At 32.5% G+C, this 25,619-nt stretch overlaps 1 protein-coding gene and 1 long non-coding RNA gene across 7 annotated transcripts in view; both read right to left on the bottom strand.

Annotated features, from left to right (window-relative positions):
* The window catches only part of ADGRB3 (adhesion G protein-coupled receptor B3), an 882,558-nt gene that overhangs the window by 582,985 nt on the left and 273,954 nt on the right, over window positions 1-25,619 (bottom strand). The gene's annotated exons all lie outside the window — the stretch shown is intronic.
* The window catches only part of LOC127561894 (uncharacterized), a 57,204-nt gene continuing 42,283 nt past the window's right edge, over window positions 10,699-25,619 (bottom strand). For all 3 annotated transcript variants that reach the window (XR_007953565.1, XR_007953566.1, XR_007953567.1), the window contains one exon: window positions 10,699-11,052. This is a non-coding gene — a long non-coding RNA (uncharacterized LOC127561894). The remainder of the gene's footprint in view (window positions 11,053-25,619) is intronic.

Below are 25,619 nucleotides of genomic sequence, written 5' to 3'. Positions count from 1 at the left end.
GGCTGCCACAGACATTTTGGCACATACAGGTCCCTTTCCCTTCTTTAGTATTTCTTTGGGGTATAAGCCCAGTAATAGCACTGCTGGATCAAAGGGTATGCACAGTTTGATAGCTTTTTGGGCATAATTCCAGATTGCTCTCCAGAAGGGTTGGATTCATTCACAACTCCACCAACAATGCATCAGTGTCCCAGTTTTCCCGCATCCCCTAAAACATTCATCATTATTTTTTCCTGTCATCTTAGTCAATCTGACAGGGGTGTAGTGGTACCAAAGAGATGATAAAAGAGGGAAAAGAACCCACATGGGCAAAAAAGTTTGCAGTAGTTCTTTTTGTAGTGGCTAAGAATTGGAAATTGAATGGATGTTCATTCAACATAACTTATTCAGTTATGTTATTTGAATATAATGGAACATTAATGTTCTATAAGAAATGATGAGCAGGCTGATTTCAGACAAGTCTGGAAAGACTTACATGAACTAATTATGAATGAAGTGAGAAGAACCATATTCTTGTATGGTAACAAGATTATGTGAGGATCAAGTGTGATGGACTTGATTCTTCTCAACAAAGAGCTGATTCAAGGCAATCCCAGTAGACTTGAGATGGAAAATGCCATCTGCACTCAGAGAGAAAAACTATGGAGACTGAATATGAACTGAAACACAGTATTTTCAGCTTTTGTTTATTTGTTTCTTGTGATTTTTTTTCCCTTTTGGTCTGATTTTTCTTGTACAATATTACATATGTGGAAATATGTTTAATAGCATTGCACATATTTAACCTATATCAGATTGCTTGCTCTCTTGGGAAGGGAGGAAAAAAGGGAGGAAGGGAGAAAAATTTGGAATATTACAAAAATGAATGCTGAAAACTATTTTATATGTATTTGGAAAGATAAAATATTATTGAAAAATTTAAAAATATATTTTAAGTATCTCTGTTTTTATCAACATAGGTATTCATTCCATAGAAACACAGTAACTCCTCTACAACTTAATCTAGGGGTTCTTAGATTGTGCCACAGTTCTCTTTTAATGTCCTGACCCAGTTTCTCTAATTGTCCTATTTAGTTACTCTGCCTCAGGTTATAACCATTCCCTCTTAATGTTTGATGGGATAAAGGTCTTTATCCATTTTCGATGTCATTAGAATATCAGGAGCCTCTCCAGTACCTCCCATTACGTCATCCTAGGTGCCTCCCCACATTAGGTCATCCCCATCCAGGTCTTTTTATCCTATAAAAGAATCTTGTATCCCATAGTCTGAGCTGGATTCTTTGAGACAATAGTCTCATTCACCCCTGGGACCAAACATGGATCCATTTGATCCCAGTAAATCTCTCCCATTTAATAAATTATTAAGTAATCTCTAATCTCTGTCTTGCTAAATTTCTCTGTCTTTACATTTTGGAGGCCCCAGCGAGATGTTAGAAAATGAGCAGGATTAGAGATAAAATATTTTCCCATCTCTGCGTTGGGCAGGATATCTGCGGATCTGAATTGTTGGCCTAGAGAGGCTGGGGCCCCGTGAATTTTTTTTCCAGAGCCTCCAGGAAAGAGAGCAGTTTCCAGCCACAACAGCCTGATGGTAGACACCCCCATTATGGCCACAGGAGAGTAAGTCTGTCGGGATACCTTTTGGGGTACCATCTGGTTAAATCTTAAGACCTCTTCTGTTCTGTCTATACAAGACCCTTTCTGTTATGTTCTGTATGCTAGCATCTGGATTCCCAGAATTATGAAATGCTGACAGGCATAAATTCTGGGAGTAGGCTCTTCTGGACTCAGGGGACCCTACTTGGTGTCTAAGACACATCTGTGCCAATTCTGGGCATTCCAGAGTATAAATCTGGGTGTTTTTTTTAAAGACACCTATCTGGCTAAAAAAAAGAGGGGGGGAGGGAGTCTTCATTTGGATTATGAGAGGGAAGACTGGAGCCAACAACTTCCCTCAGGGTTATTCTTTCCAGATAGCCCCTGGTCTGTGTTAAATGTTTTGACTGCTCAGTCTATGTATGTTCTGTGTTCTGTGTGATTTGTTTGTCTGTTTTGCTATTTTAAGAGCTCTGTTAAATTTAAAAACAGTGATCAAATTTGGAAACTGGTTATTTCAATACTGAACTCCAGCTGGGGAAAACATTTAATTAGGAATTTTAGGATGATTCTAAATTTGGGAAATGCCTTTGCATGCCAGATTTGTTCTGAGTATTCTTTTGAGCAATTTTTAAAATTGTGGGAAATAAATTTACTGTTGCCTATGCAGACTAGACTTAGTTATCTTTAAGTATAACATCTTAAAAGAACAACAGTTTGTTAAAGAAGTTCTGAAGGGTGTCACATGCCTCTAATTAGGTAAACTATGCAAAAAAGATCTGATTTTTCTGAAGGATCCAACTCTGGCCAAGTTGGAGCTTAGGAGAAGTCCATTGGGAATAATGGTCACATGGGGCCAGAGGGAGAGAAAGAAAAGCTATGCTGTTTCATTATTTGAAATATGAAAGGAAAAGCTGTTTTATGTCATTGGGAATTTAAAGCTGTATTTTGGTTCAGACTTTGTTACCTATATTATAACATTGCGAGTTATGCTTTAAATCCAGCTCTGCTAGACATTTGGTTTTATGGAATCCTTCTGCCTTTCCCCACACCCCTCTTATTCCCCAACTGCTTCCTGCTACTTTAAAGGTTGGGTGGGGTAGGCATTTTTTGTCTTCAAAGGTGAAGATTAAACTCAAACCCCACTGTTCTCTGCTATTTCTATGGAGCATCTAGTTAGCCTGGAGCGAAGTTTAGTTTGACTTCTCTCCCCCCCTGCCTCTTTGGAGGTGGAATGGGGCAAGGGCAGCCATGTGGAATCCTCTCCCCTTCCACTAAATTGTTCCAGATTTTTTTTTATCAAGTTGTAGCTACCTGGTTCTTGGCTAAAAGGAGCAAACTGATTTTTTATACATATTAGGTTATAGTAAATATCTGTTTAGGATTTATCTGAAACTTTGGTTAATGGGAATTGTTATTAGAGGTAAAATTTCTTGGGTTTGTAGTTAATATGTCACTGTATTTTTTTTTTTTTCCTCCTGTAGCTGATTTCTATAATCAGAGCAATGGTCAATAAGAAACTGTTAATGCAATTCAATTATGTCATACCTTACTATTTCCAATCTGGATATATGTTATACCTGGTTATCTATTATCATTATACCCTAAATACTTGAGCAAATACATATTTAGTCTTGTCATCTATTAGTTACTAGTTATTGTGTCTGGATATTAAAGTTTTTTTTTTTTTTTTTTTTTTTTTAAGGTTTATAACTAATGAGAGGCCACATCTTGTAGCAGTCCTTGTGGACCAGTCTTTCTATCTCAGACTGTTCTAACTTTTCTTTGTTAGATTTGTTTTTATTTCTAGATTTGGTCAAATTACATATAAATTGATTTACTTCTGAGACCTAGATCTGTTTTGATTGTTAGTTCCCCATGCACACCCCTCCCCCTCCCTGGACTGAGCATCTCCACCCATCTTCAGCAGGAAGCAGTTTTTGAGAAAACCATCACCCTGCTCCTGATGTAATTTGGATTGATGGGGGAGTGGGAAAGTGGTTGAATTGTTAACATTTTAACTGTGTTACTGTGTTTAAGACTTGGGATGGAAATTGTTAAACTTGTGCAACTATTGCTCTTATATTTGAGGGATTTTTAGTCTGTTATATATATGTATATGATTTATATGTGGGATGGTTATTTGATAATTCCTTTCCATGAGGAAAAAAAGGGAGGAATGCATAGGAAATTGGGGAAACTGGTGTAATTTCTTAGGCACTTCTGCCCCACCCCCTATTTTACTAGTTCAGATTTAATTGGAAGTCCTTTAAACATCACTAGTTCAGATTTAATTAGAAATCCTTTAAACAGTCTTTTTAAAATTTTTCACTCCTTGCTTAAATTTACTGAACTATGATTTGCTGGTTATGCTTTAACTTAGAAATTCCTTATTCTGTTAGAATTGCCCTGGCAGACTCAGTTTTTAGTATTATATTTTATAAACAAACAGAGACAGACTTGGGACTGGCAAACTCTGATCTGATTCTCCACTCCTGTTACCCCAAGTCCTTAATTATTATTTTTTATACATATTGGCATATGTATACTTAAAAGGACCTTGAAGTTTTGTATCAGGCCTCTAAAAGTTTGGGGTTTGCCTGCCTTGGTCTAACTGAATAATCTGCTTAGAAATCTGATCCTTTCTGCAGCCCTGTCTGTTCCTCTGGGCAGGGACAGGTGGAGCTATTCCAAGTCTCACCCTTCTCCCCTGGAGTGAATTGCTCTTCTGAATGGGCAGGACCACTGTCTTGAGCCCTGCTGTTCTAGAAGCAGAGGATGAGTTGAATGCACAAATGACCACAGACATAACTCACAGTGAACTGTCCATATGCTCCCCAACTGCAGAGGACCTGACATAATTGCAAAAAGGAGCTTTGTATATTGCTGATTAACACTGGAGTTATCAGAGAGAGACTTGACCTTGCCATAAGTCCTTGCATTGTTCTAGCTTTATTTTGGTTTTTATTTGGTTCACATAGGGTTAGTCAAAACTAAGAGTTTCTAGAGGAAGGTAATTCAAAGATTTGAATAGTTAGAGAAAGATAGTGTGGAATGTTGTGCCACAGTTCTCTTTTAGTGTCCTAACCCCAGTTTCCCTAATTGTCCTATTTAGTTACTCTGCCTCAGGTTATAACCATTCCCTCTTAATGTTTATTGGGATAAAGGTCTTAAATCTTAGACCTTAAGCTATACTTATTCCCTCTTAATGTTTGATGGGATAACGGTCTTTATTCATTTTAGATGTCATTAGAATATCAGGAGCCTCTCCAGTACCTCCCATTATGTCATCCTAGGTGCCTCCTCCCATTAGGTCATCCCCATCCAGATACCTCCCCCATTACATCATTGTTCTTGTTACCCTATAAAAGAATCTTGTGTCTCACAGTCCGAGCTGGATTCTTTGAGATGATAGTCATTCTATCTATCTATCTTAAATATTCATGGATCTTAGATGAAGAATCCATCACCTGTGGCCTTACAGTGAGCTTATAGCTGAAAAGCTTCTGATCTAGTAAGAAGCTTTCCCAAAAACTCTGTTATTCTGGCCACAAATACAGAATATATTGTTGAACACAATCTCATTAAAAAAAACCAAATTAACATAGCAAGTTAGAGCTACAATATCTTTTCTTCCAATCTTTAGAACATTTGTTTTACCATTACTATCTACTCTAAATGTATCTTATATATCTATTCAATTATATGTAATCTCCATTAGAATATAAACTCTTTTGCTTTGTTGTTGTTTTTCCTTTACAAAATTCTTTAGCACAGTGCTTGAAACATAGCAATTAATAAATGCACATTGATTTTGCTAGCAAGATCTTCAAAAGTCCAAGGTTATCCTTGTCACAGTGAAGCACTGGAAGAGAATCAAAAGCAGGTATTGAATCCCAAAGTTCAAGAAGAATGTATTATATCATTGAACTAGCAAAACAGCAATACTATCAACCTCACAATAGTTAATACTTATATGGCACTATAAGGTTTGTATATTTTACATTTGCTATTTCATTTGATCCTCACAAGAATCATGCTATTATTATCTTAAACTTACAGATGAAGAAATTAAGATTGATTAGGGTCACTCAATCAAATATGTAAGGTAGGACCAGAACTCAGGTCTTTTTATTTTTTATTTTAATGGTATATTATTTTTCCAATTATGAGTAAAGATGGTTTTCAAAATTCATTTTTATAAGATTTTGAGTTGCAATTCCCCCTGTCCCCCTCACTTATCCCTTCCTCAAGACATCAAGTACACTGATATGGGTTATACATGTACAATCAATTTTTAACATATTTCCATATGATTCATGTTGGGAAAGAAAATGAGAATAAAAACCCTCAAGAAAACAACAACAATAACAAAAAAAGGTAAAAATAGTATGCTTCAATCCATATTCAGTCTGCAGAGTTCTTTCTCTGGATGTGATGGCATTTTTCATTCAAAATGTATTAGAACTGTCTTGGAACATTATATTTCTGAGAAGAGTTATGTCTATCATAACTGATCAACACACAGTCTTGCTGTGAAATTCAGGTCTTTCTGATTCAAAGTTCATTCCAATCTAATATGCCTTTAGTTCCCTCTCTAAACCAAGGATACCTAACATCAAGTATGGGCATAGTTTTTAGAGAGGTCATGAAGTTGAATGGGAAAACAATATATTTTTATTTCAGTGTAATGAGTTTTTCTTAAAATCTTATATATTTTATGTTATGCATTATACAGGCTTTATCAGACGTCCAAAGCAATCTTACATTAAAAGATAAGGTAACCTCCTCCTTTACTAAAAAAAAAAAAAAAGAAAAAAGAAAAGAAAAAAAAAAGATTTGCTAAAATTTTAGGTCATCCAATGTTCTCCCTTTGAGTTTTTTCCACTCTTATTGTGTAGTCTATTAATAACTACAAAACTCAGAGTTCTTGCAAAAAATGTCTGATGGAGTGACAAACTGGTAGTTAGCAATTTTAGATTTGTCACTAATTATCCATAAGATCTTGGTCATATCCATGTGATATCTCTGGGTATGTTCTAAGATTCAAGTTGAAAATATCAGATTAGAATATTCCTAATGTCTCTTCTAAAATTTTTATGCTTTTTTGGATTCTTTGTGTTTAGTACTACCCTCTTAACATGGTGGTTGTAATTGGCAGTAAGAATGTATCTGTTGGTGTGCCATGTTTATTTTTTTCTTCTTCTTGTGGCTCAGTCAAGCAATAGAAATAAACTAAAAAGAACTGATATTAAAAATGCTGAATAAAAATCGAAATATGTACATTTCCCTCATCACTACACAAATGGATTTTTACATGATTGAAGTAATAGAAATTTCCTATAAAAATAGCTTTGTACTTGGTAACAATAAAATGTTGAAATCTATTTGAAATCACTTTCATAGGTTTGCAAAATGAAATCAAAATGCTCCAAATTAGACAAACTGCTGTCAATTAGAAAAACAAAGTGCTTTTCACATCTTCACTCTAATCTAGAAAGATAATATCCATATATGCCTGTTTATCTATCAATCTAAATACTATAGGAGCTGGGTCTTTGGCTGATATGTTCTTCATCTCCTGATAATGTTTCAGTAAGTATCTAGTTTTCTCTACTGAGAAATTAATTTCACATCTTTCTTTCTCCCCCTTTCATTATTAAATACCTGGAAATTAATTTCATTTGGAAAATATATGTAAGATGCCTTTTTTGCAGCAGGCACTGGGCTGAATACTGGAGAAAGATGTGACAATAAAAATAATTATACTTTCTGACCTTTAGGAGCTTACATACTTACTGGGGGCAAATTAATGGATATATGTTCTTTTAGAACATATGGTAGAAAATATAAATATAGTATGGGGAAATGCTAGGAATCAGATTATAAGTTGATTGCTTCAGAACTATATTCAAATGAATAGCTCCATACAATCAACAGAAATTGGAGAGTATTTAGTGAACAAATGATGCATGCATAGATGGATTGGTTCTGCTTTGACTAAAAAGCCTTCCTCCCACCACCACCCTGCCCGCCCCTTTCAAAGTAGTTGATTGTAAGCCCTGACCCTCTAGTCTCTAACTATGTAAAGACATGGCTGTCTACAAGCAGGTAAAGTGGATTCATAATGTTTTAATGAGCAAGCAGGAAATTACCACATACATTAACTCCAGTAAGTAATGATTAATGGGAACAACTTAAGAGACAGAGAATGGCCCCAAAAAAGATGCAATGATGGCCTGAGTTAAGGTAAAGTCTCAAAAATTACATTGTATTAGCTGTGACATCAGCTCACTTTAGTCTCTATTTCCCTTGCTATCCTATTTTTCTTCTCCTTAAACATTATGAGGGATGCTCAAACATTAATTTGAATGCTTCGATATAAATCAAGTGCAAAGAAGACTACACATAAAGCAGAACTTGTGAAATTCACTTGTGAAATATTGTATTTAATACACAACATTAACTTACTAGATAATACCCAACCCCTCACCCATCTCTTTGGATGTATAGATCTTGAAGAGTATACTATGATAAGGAATAGGAATGTAACCAGGAATTATAGGAATCAGAATTTAATTTCAGTACTTGAAATGGGATACATACATACATACATATATATAATACACACACACACACACATATGCATACATATATATAGTTCAAATCTGGCCTCAGACACTAATACTTACTTGCTTTGTGACTTGAGCAAGTCACTTAGTACCAATGGCCTCACAAACCACATCCCCAAAACCCTTCCCCCTAAAAAATACTCCCACAAAACACAATGTATTCACAGACTATTCTGGCATAGCTTAATGGCTAAGATTGTTTTCATATTTGTCTTTGTTAGTTGGTAATATGGAGATTGACACATAAGATTTTTTGGGGAAATTTTTTGGAATTGGATCTGTGATTTCATTTAAAAAGAAAACTTCTAAAGGACGCTCCCTTTACCATTAAATTGGTACTTTATTTACAATTTTTAGTCTTGGAGAAATACCTAGAAATCTAAGTTAAGTGAATTGTCCCAAATCACACAAGTATGTCAGAGACACAATTTGAACTGTTTATTCTGCCTCTAAAGCCATCTCTAGAACAATACACCATGCTGCCTCATCTAATATATAACACTTATTTTTAATAAATAAGTATATGTTGACTGATTGATATAGAATAAGTACTTGACACATCCAAGAGATGGTAATAATAACAACAATAAATTACACTTATATAGAATTTAACTATGCTAAGTATTTTATAAATATTGTTTTATTTAATCCTTATAACAACTCTGGGAAGTAGATGATATTGTTATCTCTATTTTATAGATGAAGAAACTGAGACAAACCAATTTTTTTAAAATTTTGTTTCATTTTTGTGACTAAGTATCACACACATATATGCTAGCATATGAATCTACGCTTGAATTCATCTTCTTGATTTCAGTCTCACAGTTTCACTGTGCCAACTAGATCTATATTTTAATCCTATTTCTGCCTTTGTCCCTTTGTGAAACTTTAGGAAAAACACTTCATACCTCTCAGACTCAGATTTCAGATTGTCAAAAGTAGAAAATGGACTGTTTCATGTCCAAAGTCATCTCAAGCTTTACAATCCTATAATTGTATGCATGTGGCCACTACCTTTTTCAACAGAAGCCCAGAAATTGTCACATAGAATCACTCTAGACAACAGAGTTCATAACTTTATTCTTTACTAATGTGAACATTAGGTTAAAAAAAAAAAACTTTATTCCTAAACATATGGGCATATATTATAGATTTAAAATGTGGCCAAATAAAGAGCAATGATATTTATTAATGAAAATACTAGTTATCCCATGAAGTTGGACCAAATATGGGCTCAGGAATAAATTAAAGAAAAGGAGCGCTTATATTGCAGTATCTAAGATCTATAGATCTAGAGTTCTATATATTACTAAATATCTATAAATAGAGGGAATCAAATCTAAAGTCCTTAAACAGAGAAAAAAAAAAAACAACATGGAAATGGAGAATTACTTGTTATAATTTGTAATGGGCTGAGGCTCGAGTTGATACACTGAGGTCTCAAGCACATGAGGCTAAATAATAATTGGACCATATTCTATTAATATATATGCTTGGAGAAAGAATGACCCCCTCCCACTATTTGCGCAAGTCCTGATGTGTTGTATAGGAAATGACGTTTTTGGTGGGTGGAGGCAGGGGAGTGGAGAGGGAAGCGGAAAGAGAGACTGCTGGCTGGTGTCTTGTTACGGCTGCTCACATTGGTATCGCAACCCCCCCCTTCACCTCTGATCCCCCTTTCACTTGCAATCCCCCTTCACCTCTGCTAGCTGGCTTCCTGTCGTAGCTGCCCATATTGCTATCGCAATCCTTCTTCATCTCTACTGAGAATAATTGATTATATATATATATATAATTTATATATGTATATATATATATACATATATAAATTATATATATATATTATCTCCTCATAATAAATTGTTCTCTAATACTAAGAATTCCCATATCATGACATGTAGAATGATCCTACAGTATAATGGATAGAAAGCCTGACTCAAAAGTCAGGAAGATTGGGTTCAAGTCCTAAGGTATGCTGGTAAGTCACTTGATCTCAACTCCCTGCTAATTCCATAAAATTGTGAATTACAGAATAATTTCTGATTTGCACTGGTAGGAAAATCCTCAATGGGAGTTCTCAATACCAATAAAATCACAAATATAATTAAACTGTTATATTTTATATTTTTTACATTTCTTCACTTAAAATATCTATGCCATGACACATCAGCTACTTTCTGGAGGTGTGGTGATTTCTATTCAAATTCAGCTTTGACAAAATGTGATCTGTTTTAACTCTAAGATTCTCTAAGCTATTAGAAACATTTCTTGGTAGATATATCTACAACCAAAAAACCAAAAATATTGAAGTGCTGATATAAGCATTATTTTCAGAATCTTTTTTTAAGGTCAACCTTTTTAAATGAATGAATAAATGAGTGAAATATATACATATTTTATATATGATATATACATATTTACACACACACACACACACACACACAAACACATATACAATATCTCCCTTTTTAATGCCTAAATTATAGACTAATCATGTTCATCTTAGTGAATGATGTAAGGTTTTATTGAAATTAACACTATCTGTTACTTGGGTGCTAACACTCATCCAAAAAAGTCAGCTGTTTTGTTTCACAGAGAATTAAAACAAGTATCTCCCAGATCATATATTCTCATTTTTTTTTCTAATTTTAAGAAGTAACAACTTTTTCTTTTCTTCAGTGAACTGCCAACTGGATGAGTAAAGACTTTGGCTAGTTGAATTCTTCTTTTACTAATATCAATGTAAATCTTCAATGCTTCTGATCATTTCAGCAAGTTGAAAATGTCTGGGCCTTCAACATGTGATCCAACAAGGTAATATCACCTCCAGAGCCATGCCAGAAAAGTAGAAAAAAATAGTAATTATAATTCAAACTGAATTAAATTTATGCAGCTTGCCATAGATATTTCTGATCATACTATTCACATTTGAAAAACTTGAATACTTACAAATTAAAGTACAAAATCCTAATCCTCTCCTTATAATCTACTTAATAAACAAAAGACCCAAATTGTAGAGAAACTGTTATTTAATTATATGGTCCACTTTTGAAAAATGTGAATGCTCTTACTCTATAAAGTGAAAAAAAAATCATCAGTGTCCAATTAATAAATCAGAGACAAAGGATGAAAATAAGGTTAAAAAAAACAACAACACAGTAGCATGGTAGTTCCCCAAGGTAGCTGTGCAGACAAGTCTCATTTTTTTTTTTTTTTAACTTGGTGGGAATAATATCTATATAATTCTAAAACTGCATATGATATGTTATGTTACATATTATTTGTATATCAAAATTGCTGTTTTATGGCTGCTTTTAATTCATATTTTCTCTATGGTTTTAATGTAGTATCTAAAGCATCCCCAACATTTTCAAATAATGTCATGATAATGTTGCTGCAATATTTATCATTTTCCTAAAGTGCTGCAGTAACTAAAAACTTTCATGACTTCCATGTCCATATCTGGCACATAACAGACACTAATTAATTGTTTGTTGATTAAAAGTTTTTTCTTGCCATTGCATATTCTTTCTTCAAAATAATCAACCTATCTGGATATATTTTTTTCCTGCTCTGAAATGATGCTATTTCCCTTTTCTTTATATGATCTTTAAAGTAAGAAATTCTTATTTTTGCCCTCAAATCCCCAGAATTTACCATAGTGTCTCACATAAAAGCAATAATGGGAAAAAAAAGTATTATTATATATCACTTTAAGGCTTACAAAGCATCCTATATGTATTATATCATTTGATCTATCCAATAATAGTGAGATAGATGCTATTATTATTTTCATTTTATAGATAAGGAAACTAAAGCAGACAGTCAAATGGTTAACTTAGGATTGTAGAAGCAGGAAATGACTAAGACATGATTTGAGCTTATGCCTTTCTGATTCTAAGACCATGATATTTAGTTACTTTGTCAGGCAGTAAATTTTTAATAAATGGTTGTTAATTGAATTGTAGATGCATGCAGCAAAAGTCCCAAATCCCTTGAAGCTTTCCTTGCATCTGTAAAGTAATATTCCATCTGCTTTATACAGGTGCCAACTATGTTCTTATGAAGAATAATTGAAATATAGTATTATACATATTTACTCAGGGGTTGGGGGACTGAGATTTTGGAGCATGAACTGGAGTCATCAGCTGTAATGAGTCATTCAAATGGATTATTCTGTGAAAAGAGGCATAATTGGTTCTGTTTTGGTAATACAAAAGCATTCATTAAGAATAAATTGAACAAAATGTGTAAAATTCATAAGTAGCTGTACTTACCTGAGAGCCAACCTTTGCCAACCTGCTTTTCACAAATTCTTTGGCCAAAGAGAAGTGCCTGATAATATACTTTGGTACTTAGATATAGCATTTTTGATGAGAAGTACAATAAAGAGCACAAATAAGCATGCATATTACTGTACTAACATGCTTAAAATTTGCCTTTGGTTTTGCTAAAATAGCAGATCTCAAAAAATAAATATATTTTAAAACCCTGGGTGGGGAAAATATTACTAAAATCTAATGATTTGCTATGTACTTTGAGAGAAAAAAAAAAAGTATAGTGGTCAGAGAGCCAGCTTTGAATCCAGGACAGCTTGGCTTCTCTCTTCTCACTTCACTATGCCTCCCTACAGAAAACATAAGTTGGATGATATCAAGATTGGCATTATATGCTTTGTGGAGCTGTGAACTACCATCCATTCTGGAGAGCAACTTGGAAATATGTCCAAAGGGGCTATAAAACTCTATACTCTTTGATATAGCAATATCACTATTAGGTCTAAATTACAAAGATATCATAAAAAAGAAAAAAAACCCAATGTACAAAAATGTTTATCACATAATATAAATATAAAAACATTTATAACAGCTTTTTTTTTTGTCATATCTATGAATTAGAAATCAAAGGGATGCCTATCAATTGGGGAATGGCTGAACAAGTTGTGGTATATGAATGAAATGGATATTATTATTTCATAAGAAATGGTGAGCAGACAGATTTCATAAAAAACTGTAAGGACTTGCATGAAGTGATGCTGACTGAAGTGAGCAGCCAGTTATTCACAGCCATTTAGAGTAACACTGTGAAATAATCAGCTATGATAAATTTAGATTGTCTCAGCAATACAATAATCCAAGACAATCCCCAAACTCCTGTTGGATAATGCTTTTCACATTCAGAAAGAGAACTATAGTGTCTGAATGCAGATTAAATCATAGTTTCTACTTTTTTGCTTTTTCTTTCTCATGGTTTTCTCTTTTTTCCCTTATTCTTTTTTCACAATATGACTACTACAGAAATATGTTTAACATGTTTTTCCATATATAACTTATATCAGATTGCTTGCTCTCTTGGGAAAGGGGGTGAAGGAAGAAAGGGAAAAAAATTGAAACTCTAAATCTTACAGATATAAATGTTGAAAGTATTTTTACATGTAATTGAAAAAAGAAATACTATTTAAATACAAAAAAAAGAATTTGTTATTATGTTATTGCTGAAATTGATTGCCATTGAGTATATATATATATATATATATACACACACTTCAGGTTACATAACTGCATCATCCCCAAGGCATAATTCTCTAGAGAGCTGCTCCATTAAAGATTCCTAATTAGAAAGTCAGTGTTTGGATTTTTTTAAATAAATAAAAACATAAACTAAGATTTTAAATAAAAATACAAAACCTTAAGCTCAACATTTTTATCAAAATAATAACTAATATGATATTATTTAATAATAACAATAACAATAATGGTAGTTAACATTTGTATAATGCTTTAAATCTTGGAAATCACTTTACAAATAATATCTGATCCTCACAACAATCTTGGGAGTTGTTATAATTATTAGCTGTTATTATTATCTTTAGTAAACAGATGAGGAAATTGAGGCTGGTAGATGTTAAGTAACTTGTTCAGAGTCACTCAGCTAATCAATATGTAAGGCCAAATTTGAATTCACATCTTTCTGAATCCAAGCTCACAACTCTATACTCGGTACCATCCAAATAGCTCTTATATTTCAGTTATTAGCATTATCATTTGTATAATTTTTGCTAAATTTGTGTATTACATGAATATTTCTGTTAGGAACTCTATCATTTCCCAATGTTTGCTAGAGTTATAATGTATCTTTGATACTGTTTTCAACTTGGAAAAACAATTGCAAAAAAATTTGCATGCAATTAATGGGAAATCTAAAGCATAAAACTACTCTTTTGTCTTTGGGTTTATAAAAAATTATTGAAATATTTGCAAATTAGATTTAAATTATGAAATAATTCAATTTTCCATATCAAAATTTCCAAAATTACTCCATTTCTTATAAATGGAATATAAAATGATTATAATTAGCTATTATCAACTGATATTTTTATATATTATATGCTTTTTCACATGTTTTGACAGAGTTTTCACCTTTTTACCCATTTATCCTTAATAATCACATTTGCTATGTTTCTTTTTTAATCTATGTATCTATTATGGTATATTAGACAAACTGTAGAGGAGTAAAATGTGCATCTCATTTTTTGGTCATTTTACATCTACATTAATTGTTAGTGCAGTAGGAAAAAAGTTACAGAATTAATAGTAAGTTTTGTAACAATTACATAACATCTTCCTTATTCAGGTAAGCCCTCATGGTGATGATAGTGCTGATTGGTCAGATTTTGTCATCTGCTCCAACCTCTGCCAGAAAACTTCCTTGATCTCCCCTTTATCCTAGTCTCATTTCTATGATATTACCTTCAACTTCTGTACTTGTTTCTATGTAGTTGTTTGCATGTTGTTCCTTCTACTTAACTGTGAGATCTTTGAAAACAGAAAAGCTTTTTTATTTTTAGAGCCATATCACTTAGCATCTAGCACATAGTAGGAATATAATAAATTCAATTTATTTAGCACTCCTAATTTCTTCCTTGGTAATAATATCTTAAAATTCTTCTGAAGCATTTCAAAAAGTGATTTATTTAAACGTATAGAAATGTTAATTATAGAATTTACATAATCCATTTATTTGTGCAAATATTTTTAATAAGCAACTTGCTGAATAATATTTTCTTATGATATCAATGATCATCCTGAAAGGAGAAAAAAATATTGCTTACACACACACACACACATACACACACACACACACACTATACACACCCCCATATGTTAAAGTTCCATTTTATAAATACTTAAACAGAGAGTCATACCTCACAAATTATATTATACATATATATTCAAGTATTTCTGAAGAATGAATATTCCCTGAATAACTTCCTTCTAGACCAGGTAGTCCCTGCTTAGGCAACTGAGTACCTCTCCTTCACCCTAAGAGCTCCCCATATTAGTCACCTAATTATTTTAGCCAACTACAGTATAGAACTCTTAAAATCAAAATATCTAGTCTCATACCCACAGGCAGCTGGAAAGGATTACAGGAATTTTATCACCAGCACATTTATTTTCTAAGCAAAACTATATTAGGGTATTTGTATCTGAAGAGCAGTCAAAATATTATGGATGAAAAAGTTCACCCATACCCTTTGTGCATATGTCTACACAAAAAATCAAAATATTAGGAAAGGAAACATAGCATGATATCTCAAGCTGAATGTCTTAATGGCTAAAATATATAACTAACTTAAAAATTGAGGGAACTGGCTTGAAAAGTTATTACATCATTATCAGAGAACCATTAGTTAAGACCTTATCACCTGTCACCTAGAGTATTGTAGCAGCTTTTTAGTTGGTATCCTCCCTCCAATGCAGTCTTTCTTTTATAAAGTTATGAAAATGATTTTCCTTAAACATAGATATGTCCCACATCATCCACCTACTCAATAAACTCAGTGGCTCCCTCTTACTTCTAGGACAAAATATAGACACTTCTCTGTATAGCTTTTAAAGCTGTTCCCAAACCTTTCTTCACCCATGTTTCCAGAGTAATTGTACATAAGTTTCCTTCCCTGATTCTGCAGTCTAGTCAGATTGCCCTTTTCTCTATTAAACATCACAGTTTTCCACATCCATGCCTTTTCATTGGCTATCTCCAATGCCAGGAATATAATAATATACTCGTCACCTCTGCCTATCCCTCACCTAAAGATGAAGTTTAAATAGCAATACTTAAAGCCTTTCCTAATTGATCACTATTTAGAGTCTTCTTTCCTTAACTATGTTGTATGAAACTTCAAACTTTGTTTTATTTATTTATATTTATTCCATATAATTATATGTAAACTTCTTATTTTCCTGTTAATATGTAATCTCATTGAAAGCAGAGATTGATTTATTCAATCTATGGATTTATATTCCTGTTGCCTAGAATAATGGTTGGCATATCTATCAGCTTAATAAATAAATTAAAAGTTTTAAAATAATTTCATAAATCTCCTTGATTGATTGATTATATCTTATTTTCCCCTTAAAAATTAGAGAGGTGTCTATGACTATATAAATGTCCTATCCTAAAAGTGAAATGACTTTTCTCATCAGACTGCCAGTTGAACTATAGTTAATTAAATTGTATTTAATTGATCTTTAAGCACCACTATGACTTGATTTCTTGTTTTATTCTTTATTGATCTCCTGTATCCAGGCAATTCAATTCAATAATTTAATTATCAGCATTATCATTAATTATTGTTATTCATTCAAATTTTGACCCCAGAGGGTCCCCAGATAGAATAAATAAAATGTCTATGCACAGCAACCTCAACAGTTCAGATACTGAGTTGAAAGAACACTAGATTTGGAGCTTGAGAACTTCGTGTTGTTTCATTAATTGTGTTTGTATCCCCAGCACCTATCCCACCACACACTAAAATAAATTTTTCATTAATTTTCTGACCTTAATTAAGCAAGTCATGTAAAATTTCTGTGCCTGGGTATCCTCATCTTTAAATTAACAAGGTTGAATTTGATATTATCTCTTTCAGTTCTAAATGCTATGAATCCTTTTCACATGACATTACTTCAAAGATTTGACAACAAATAATAGTATCTTATCCAAACCTTCTCTTTTCAAAGCTAAATATCCATAGCTGATTCAATTATTTCTCTATTTTCCAATTCTCTTTCCATCCTGTTGATCCCTTCCTGGATTTGCTCTAATTTTTCAATAATTCACTTTGAGTGTGGCCAACAGAAAGAAACTCAATACTAAAGAAGTAGATTGAACAGTGAAAAGAAAAGCAGAGTTACTTATTACCATATTTCTATTAAAATGACTTAAGATTGTCTTGGATTGATTATTCCTTAGACACATCATAGAGTTAATTCAATTTGACCCTTAAAGTCAGTGTATATCTTAATTTTTTTTTTATTTACAACTTATGTAAATATTGAAGCATTTAATAAAATAATAAAAGAACATTACACATCCCTGTTAGATTTCATTTTATTAGTTTTATCCCCTAATCTGATGATCTGATTATGGATCTTTATTCTTATACTACAAATATGCTATACATCTTAGCATTGCCACATTTAAATTTGTTCCATGTGCCTTTTACATCCTATATCCAATGAAAAATATTGAATGGAACAAAACTATAGACAAGGTCTTTGTATATGCCAATAGCTAACTAAGAACCTATGATATTATGTGTTCTCTTTGAGTTGACTTGACTTATTAATTAATAATTATGTATTTAACCTATGATATTATGTGTTCTCTTTGAGTTGACTTGACTTATTAATTAATAATTATGTATTTAATCATTAAATCAGATATAATTCCTCTTGACTGCACTAGCATCTAGACCAAAACTCTCTACCTTTTCTAAAAACATCATAAGGGAATCTATAAAATAACTTGATGAAATGTACATATACTTTTTGTGCTATTTCTCTCATCTTTCATTTTTTTCTATCTCTAATATGTAGGGAGGAATCAAACATTTACTAAGTGCCTACATTGTATCAGGGATTGTACTAAACATTTTACAAATATTATCTCATTTGATCTTCACAATAATGCTGTTCTGATTCCCATTTTAAAGTTGAGGAAACTTCTTATTGGGTTTAACTGTAATTTCATCTATATAGGGGATTGATAATGAAGAAACTCCAACAACTAAAGTAAATCCACAACTACTCTGTAATCTGTTGTCTTAGAGAGGCACTGAGAGTTTAAGTGACTAGCTGAGGGTCACACAGTGTATGTCAAAAGTGGACTCTCTAGGACAGGTTATTAATTCTTTTTGTTTTACAAAATGGCTTTTTAGTCTTATGAAAACTATGGACCCCATTATCAAATAATGTTTTAAATACATAAAAATTTAGAGTTAAAAAGGATATCATATCATATATATGATATAAAAATGATATATTAAATTATCAACTTAGGTTTTTTTTTTTTTTTTTAATTATTATTTTGAATTCTTGAATCTCAGGTCAAGGATTCCTGTTCTAATTGAAATTTCTGACTGCAAGGTCAGCTTTTTGTCTTCTATACAAAATATGCAGCAGGAATGCTGAACGTAGATTTAAAAAGCAATTGAGAAATATCTAATAAAATAAATCAAAATATGACAGAATGTAGATATCCTAAGATATGGTTTTCAGTATCAAAAATAGCCCACAATAACCCTTTTAGTGGTTTCTGATTCTATCTGAGTTTGACCCTATTAATGGCTGCCATGGCATTAAAAAAAAATAATGACAATAATTACTAACATTTACATAGTATTTTAATGTTTGCAATTCTGTAAGAGTGTGTGTGTGTGTGTGTGTGTGTGTGTGTGTGTGTTTGTATGTGTGTAAAATTTTAACCTCAAAACATTCCCTTAAGAGTCTTTTTATAGAAGAAGAATGTGAGGGGGACAGGGTACAAAGATTATTAACTTGCTGATGTTACATAGATAGCAAATGATTAAGACAGGACTTGAAGTCATTTCCTCGTGATTTTATGTTCACAGCTTTATCCACTATACTACTATACTATATGATTTGGTCAAGGTCACATAAGTAGTAAACAGCAGACCTATTTTTTTTTTTTTTTTTTTTTTGGTCTTTGTGGGCTTGGATAGGTAGATGGTAGAGTAGAATAGAGTATTAAAGCTGAAACCAGTAAGGCTCATCCTGAGTTCAAATTCAGCCTTAGACACCTGCCAGTCCAGGGGCTCTGAATAAATCACCTCTTTGTGTCAATTTCCCCATTTGTACAATGATTTGAGGAAGGAAATGGTGAACTACTCTAAAATCTTTATCAAGAAACCCACAAAATAGGGTTGGAAAAAGGCAGATTGAAGAAGGGACTTCAAAACTCGAAAACTCCTTGAAGGAGAAAATCTCCTTCAACTCTGTCTCAGTGAGGGATCCCATCCGAGGGAAACAAGATAAACAGCTTCATCCTGTTATCTAGGTGGGATTGGTTCAGTCCTGAGAGAAACAAATTCCAACCCTATTCAATTAAAGATCTTCTATTCAATTCAACTCCACCCACTAGCTTCATTGGGAGGGGAAACAGGCCTCCCTTGTAGCCAAAGACCTCTTTATAAAAATGGCAATTAAAAACCCATTTCTTCACAGAGGTTCTAAACATGCCATGCTATGCCAAGGAAGTCTCTGGCTACTGGATAATATTCTTTTCCAGTGCTACCCTCTCTTTATCCTCACCTATTTCCCTAATGAGACTTTATGCCTCTCTGTCAGGATTTCTAATCTTACTTCCCATCCCTATAGTAAACATATTTTTTATCAATCTAGTTTTTTGGGTTTGTAAATTCTTTCACAGAGAATCCCTGTGCCTCCAGAAGGGGGTTCCCCCAAACTCCCTACCCTTGTGCAGAATCCCAAGGGGATGTAGGGGAGCCAAACCTCTTCATTTAGTTCTTTGAACCCCGAACCTGCCACTAAGCCTTATCATTTAACTCCTTGACCACCAGAGATCCTAATCTCATTTTGGTTCCCTAAATCTAGACATCATCATTTGGTTCTCTACAAAAGGGAACCCCAAAACCTAAACCTCATTAAGATGACTGAAAGCAGAACAACCTTTGCTGATATGCCATGACTATCTTATTTATCATTATTAATCTTATTAATATCAATTAATAAATGTTTATTGAATTGATTAGAATCATGTAAAATAAAAATGATTTTAGATCTGTAGCAGATGTGAGACAATTTAATTGATCATTTTAGACATAAAAATGAGACCCAGAGTTGGCCATATAATTTTCCCAAGATCATACAACTAGTTACTGACACAATTAGGACTAAAGCCCAGGCTTCCCAACTTCCAGTACAGTATTTTTTTCTCTATATATCATCTTGTTTCCTGAATATTGTCATCATCTTTAAGGTAGCTCTTGGCTGATTCTGATTTATTGGAGCAGTGTTTCTAAATGACAAGTGAAACTTAGAATTAGAAAAGAGAATCGGAGTTCATGCTTCAAGTCCTAATCCCAGCAGAATAACTAAAAATCTTGTGGCTTGAAACTATAATTGCTTCACAAGTCCCATTTGTACAGAGACAGTAGTCCTCACAAAGACAGCTTAGCTGAATTTATCAGAAGAAACCATAGACTCTAAAGTAGAATTCCTGATTTCTCCTTATTTTACAAAACGATTTTTGGAAAAAGCAAGCAAACAAAAATAATAACCTTTCCCTTTATAACTTCTTTGACAAAACAAAAAAGACACTATTTATTTAACTGAAAATCAGGTAAGGAGGTTTAAGAAATTAATATCCAAAAGATAACAAACAAGACAGCCTACATCAGCAGCTATGTGCTATCCAAGAACATGCCACAGAGACATGTCATTGTAAACACTATTTTTTCTCCCATAAAAAAGTGTCTTACAGATGACATTTTGCAAAAAAGCATCAGCAAAAGTATCTAATGATAAGAAATCATGATTTTTATATTCTATGACTCATTGAAGGTAGAAGCTGCTAGTGAAAGGGTTTATAAATTCAGATATTCCATATTATCAATTTGTTTTTGATGAGTTTCTTATTGATAAACATGGGTAACAATTCGATCCTGCATCAAGAATTGTTCCTAAAAAAAAAAGTATGTCAGTTTTCATCAGTCCTATGGAGAGAGATAAAAAAAAGAAAACCTGTACCAATCTATGTGACCCAGAACCAATGAAGTATTTTATCACAACAGCCACAGCTGAGATCTTATCTATCATGAGGTAATGGGAGGGTTTGGAGGACAGGAAGGAGAGGGGATGATCCTTTCCACACAGTAGTCTTCAATTAAGAAAGATAATTATATGCTACACTGACAATGAATAGAATAAAATTTCACAAGAGGTAATGAGCATTGAATGCTCTAAAATTCTTTGCTGCAAAATCACACTAAAGCATCATTATTATATAGTGTGTCTAATACAAGAAAATGAAAGCCTTTAACTGTTCAGAGAAAGGAGGGTCACTATATTCCCATGATAATCGCTAACAGTAAATGATACTGTCATACACAAGAATCTTATGGCTTAAATGATTTTATGTGCAAGAAAACATAATGGCTGTTACATTCATATGTAAAATCTACACTGCTGAATCAATACTTCAAAAGAGTCTTTGGATACCTTAGGGAAACCTAATATTTTTTCTGTACTAATAGAGCAATTATTAATAATGTCTGTAATTTGCAGTGCAAAAGATTCTGATTATAACAGTTTGGGTGGGAAAATGTTAAGAATTTGTTTAAAAAATTAATCCATATATAATGTGTTCCCATTCAAATTCAAATAATAGTCAGGAAAATATTAAAGGTCACTAGCAGATGCAATTTAGAAACATCTAGGTACACATAATAATAAAAATAGATGTAGAACATTTATACACGCAATGAGATAATTTCAATCAGAACCATATATCAGAACTCCAGGCATATCATGCTCCAGAAATCCATGGTTATGATAATATTTAAATATTTCCATTACTGGTATACAAACTATGAAGAAGAAAGGGATAATATATTTCCTTGAAATCTCTGAATCTTTAAGATCTTTTCCAGCTCTGATATTCTATGAGCCTATGAAAATTATATCATAATACTCTGACATATCTAGAAACTGATGGAGAGGGATATCTCCTCTAATGTTAGATAATTTTATTTATTGATATAACTATCAACAACTATTTCTCATCTAATCCTGTGCAATTATTATTAATATCTGTTTTTCTACCAGAATAGTCCTCCAAACTGTCTAGAAACCTTCCTTTAAAACCCATCATTGGGTCTCTCAATGGACCTTTGAACAGATTTTAAAAGATCCATGAACTTGGATGGGAAAAAAAATCTTTAATTCCATTAGCCAGTAACTAAAACTAATCATATATTTAATTATTAAACAAAACAAAACCTTATTTTCAGAAGGGATCCATAGGCTACATAATAATTCCAAACAGATGTATAAAATAAAAAAAAAAAAGTTTAAAGACCACTGGGGCTAGGTTTGTTGATATCATGATGGAACACACAGACTATCTACCTATAACCCTTGTTTTTGCCACATGACAAAGGTAAGATAACAGGCAATACAATTCAGAGATATGAGAATCTTATATATTTTGTATATATATAAGATTTTGTTGGTGAAAGAATTATAGTTTTATTATAATTAGAGGCAGCCAGATAGCATAATGGATGGAGTGCTAGATCTGAAGACGGGAAGGTCTGAGTTCAAATAAAACCTAATATATTTATTATGTGACTTTATTAAGCAACCTAACCTTATAGGTTTCAGTTTCTTCATCTGTAAAATGAGGTTAATAATAATACCTACCTCTCAAGGTTGTTGTGGAGGTAAATAAAATATTAGTTATACATATATAGAGAGAGCCTTAAAACACTATGCAAATATTATGATTATTATTATAATTAGAGGAAGTTTATTCCAATATTGCTAAAACCCTCTTCCAAACACCACTAAGATAATGGGAAAATTAAAGTGTTAACTCATTTTTTTTTTAAAGCTGAAATAAATTCCATGGAAAGTCAATTAGACACTAAGAGACAACATAGTTCAAAATTCTTACTGAACAGATAAATAAAGTGAATCCCAAAGTAGTGAAATGTCAATGTCACAAAGATGGAACTCAAACCCAAAATAACTCTAAGTTTAGTATTTTTCCTGAAAAGCCAGATCTCCTCCCTATTATTTCCTATAACTGATTTGATAAAAAGCCTAACTACATTTTTTTTCCCTCTTGGAATTAACATTTAGATAAAAACACTTCAAAATTAAATACTACATAAAAATGAGCTATTACTATGATCACTAATGTTATTATGTAGTGTCCGGTAGCATATATTTGAGTTTTGTAATGATGAGATTTCGGTGCTATCACCTTGATTCTGCCTCTGGATTTCATTTAGTTGAATCCAAATATAATAGATGATATTCTCAATTATTCACTATTTCAGCTGAGCAATTTATTGGTATGATGTTTATAAAAATGATAAATAATGATAAAGATCAACCTGACATTTATGTAGCAAGTTATAATTTACAAAGGATATTTTCCACAACAATTCTATGAGGTAGGAGGCATATATTATTAACCCTATTTGACAGATGAGGAAACTAAAACTTAGAGATTTCTAATGTCTTATCCATAGTCACATAGCTGCTGAAAGTATCACGACAGATATACATTTTTCCCTCTTACCATGCTTTTTCTTGGCTTTCTAACTTGTAATTCAGGAGAAGCATTTGACAGATATTAGATCAAAATTAAGTAGGAGTGTATAATTTCAAAATATTATCTTCACTTGTTTTTAAACATGCTAAACAATCCCTAAGTTTTATTATTAAGATGCTTTAAGGCCCATAAAAAAGACTTTTAATTCTTTTGGAGCAAAATTTAGGGATAGGTTCCTATACATGGCAGGAGATGGATTATCTATTCAGATAAAAGCAGAATTCAAAATTAATTATCAAATATTCCTCAAATTAGTCACCAGCATCTGAGTTTAAAAGGTCCATCCATTCAAAATAAAGGGAGTACAATTTAATTAATCTATTTATATTAGCATCATTAATACTTGGCATTATTTGTCACAAAATTATTTCTTCCTAAGCAATCAGAAATACATATGTGGCAATTTTCTTTGCCTACCACATATGGATATAATCATTGTCATGTTTGATGACACTGACTATTTATTATGATGGGAATTATTCTGACTCACCAGGCCCAAATCTTGATTAGAGATTTGTATCATAAAAGTATAATGCTTAATCTTGCCTATTATTTTTTTAAGGCAAAAACAACAACAACAACAAAACAGATGAATAATTGATGAATGAAAGGAGAGATAGATAAATGGATAGATGCAAGTTATCAAGTACTAGTTGAGAAAATTCATATCTTGAGGCTTACTCTATGTAATTAATGTGAAGATGGAGTTTAATACAAATAACTCAACACTTAAAATAAATTTAAATGCCATTTTCATTTTTTATGTTTCTTTGCTACATATGACTATAATAGATGCAGTCAAAAATATATACAAACATTTGTGTGTGTATGTGTGTGTTCAGCAAGCATACTAGTAAAATGGCCTTTTGACAAATTTCCATTTAATATAAACTGCCTCTTAATGTCAGAAATAAAAAAAAAAAAGTGGCATAAAAAGTGATGCAATTCCAATAGGGATTTCTTTTTCTCTTTCTTTTTCTGGTACCTCGTATTTTCTGAAAGTTAAATATAGATTTTGTTTTGAGGAATGATCATATGTAATCAAAATGAAAATAATAGTAAAATTCATAATGAACACTGTTCCTGTCTTATTTTTCTTTCTACAGCTACTTTACTTTTGATCTGCAGTTGTATCCCAGATGATAGCATGTTCCTACTTGTAACTGTTCTCAAATGCTGCCACCTAAAGGATAAAATTGTGTGCAGCATGAGCACTGGAGAGAGAGAGGAGAGGGAGGGGAGAGAAAGTAGAGAGAACAGAGAGGAGAGAGAGAGCAAGAGAAACATAGATGGGAGATAGAAGAGAGAGAGAGAGAGAGAAAGAGAGAGAGAGAGAGAGAGAGAGAGAGAGACAGAGAGAGACAGAGAGAGAGAGAGAGAGAGAGAGACAGAGAGAGACAGAGACAACAAAGGCAGAGAGAAAAGGTCAGAAAACCATGGTTCATTTACATCTCAAAAAAGTCTTTAAGATCCTCTTGAGTATGGAATATATACATATATATATATCTTATTTTATTCCTTTTCACCTTTTTGTACTTTGCAAATGGTGTATGTTTTAGCAAATTGAAGTTTATGGCAACTCTATTTTTTCCACTGGCATGTGATCATATTATCTATCAGTATCACATTTTGGTAATTCTTACAATATATCAAATTTTTAAAATTATTATTATCTCTGTTATAGTAATCTATGATCAGTAATCTTTGATATTACTATTGTAATTG

The sequence above is a fragment of the Antechinus flavipes genome, chromosome 4, assembly GCF_016432865.1.
Source record: "Antechinus flavipes isolate AdamAnt ecotype Samford, QLD, Australia chromosome 4, AdamAnt_v2, whole genome shotgun sequence".
NCBI lineage: Eukaryota > Metazoa > Chordata > Mammalia > Dasyuromorphia > Dasyuridae > Antechinus > Antechinus flavipes.
Note: the sequence above shows the minus strand (reverse complement) of the source record. Positions and strands in the feature narration are given on the sequence as shown.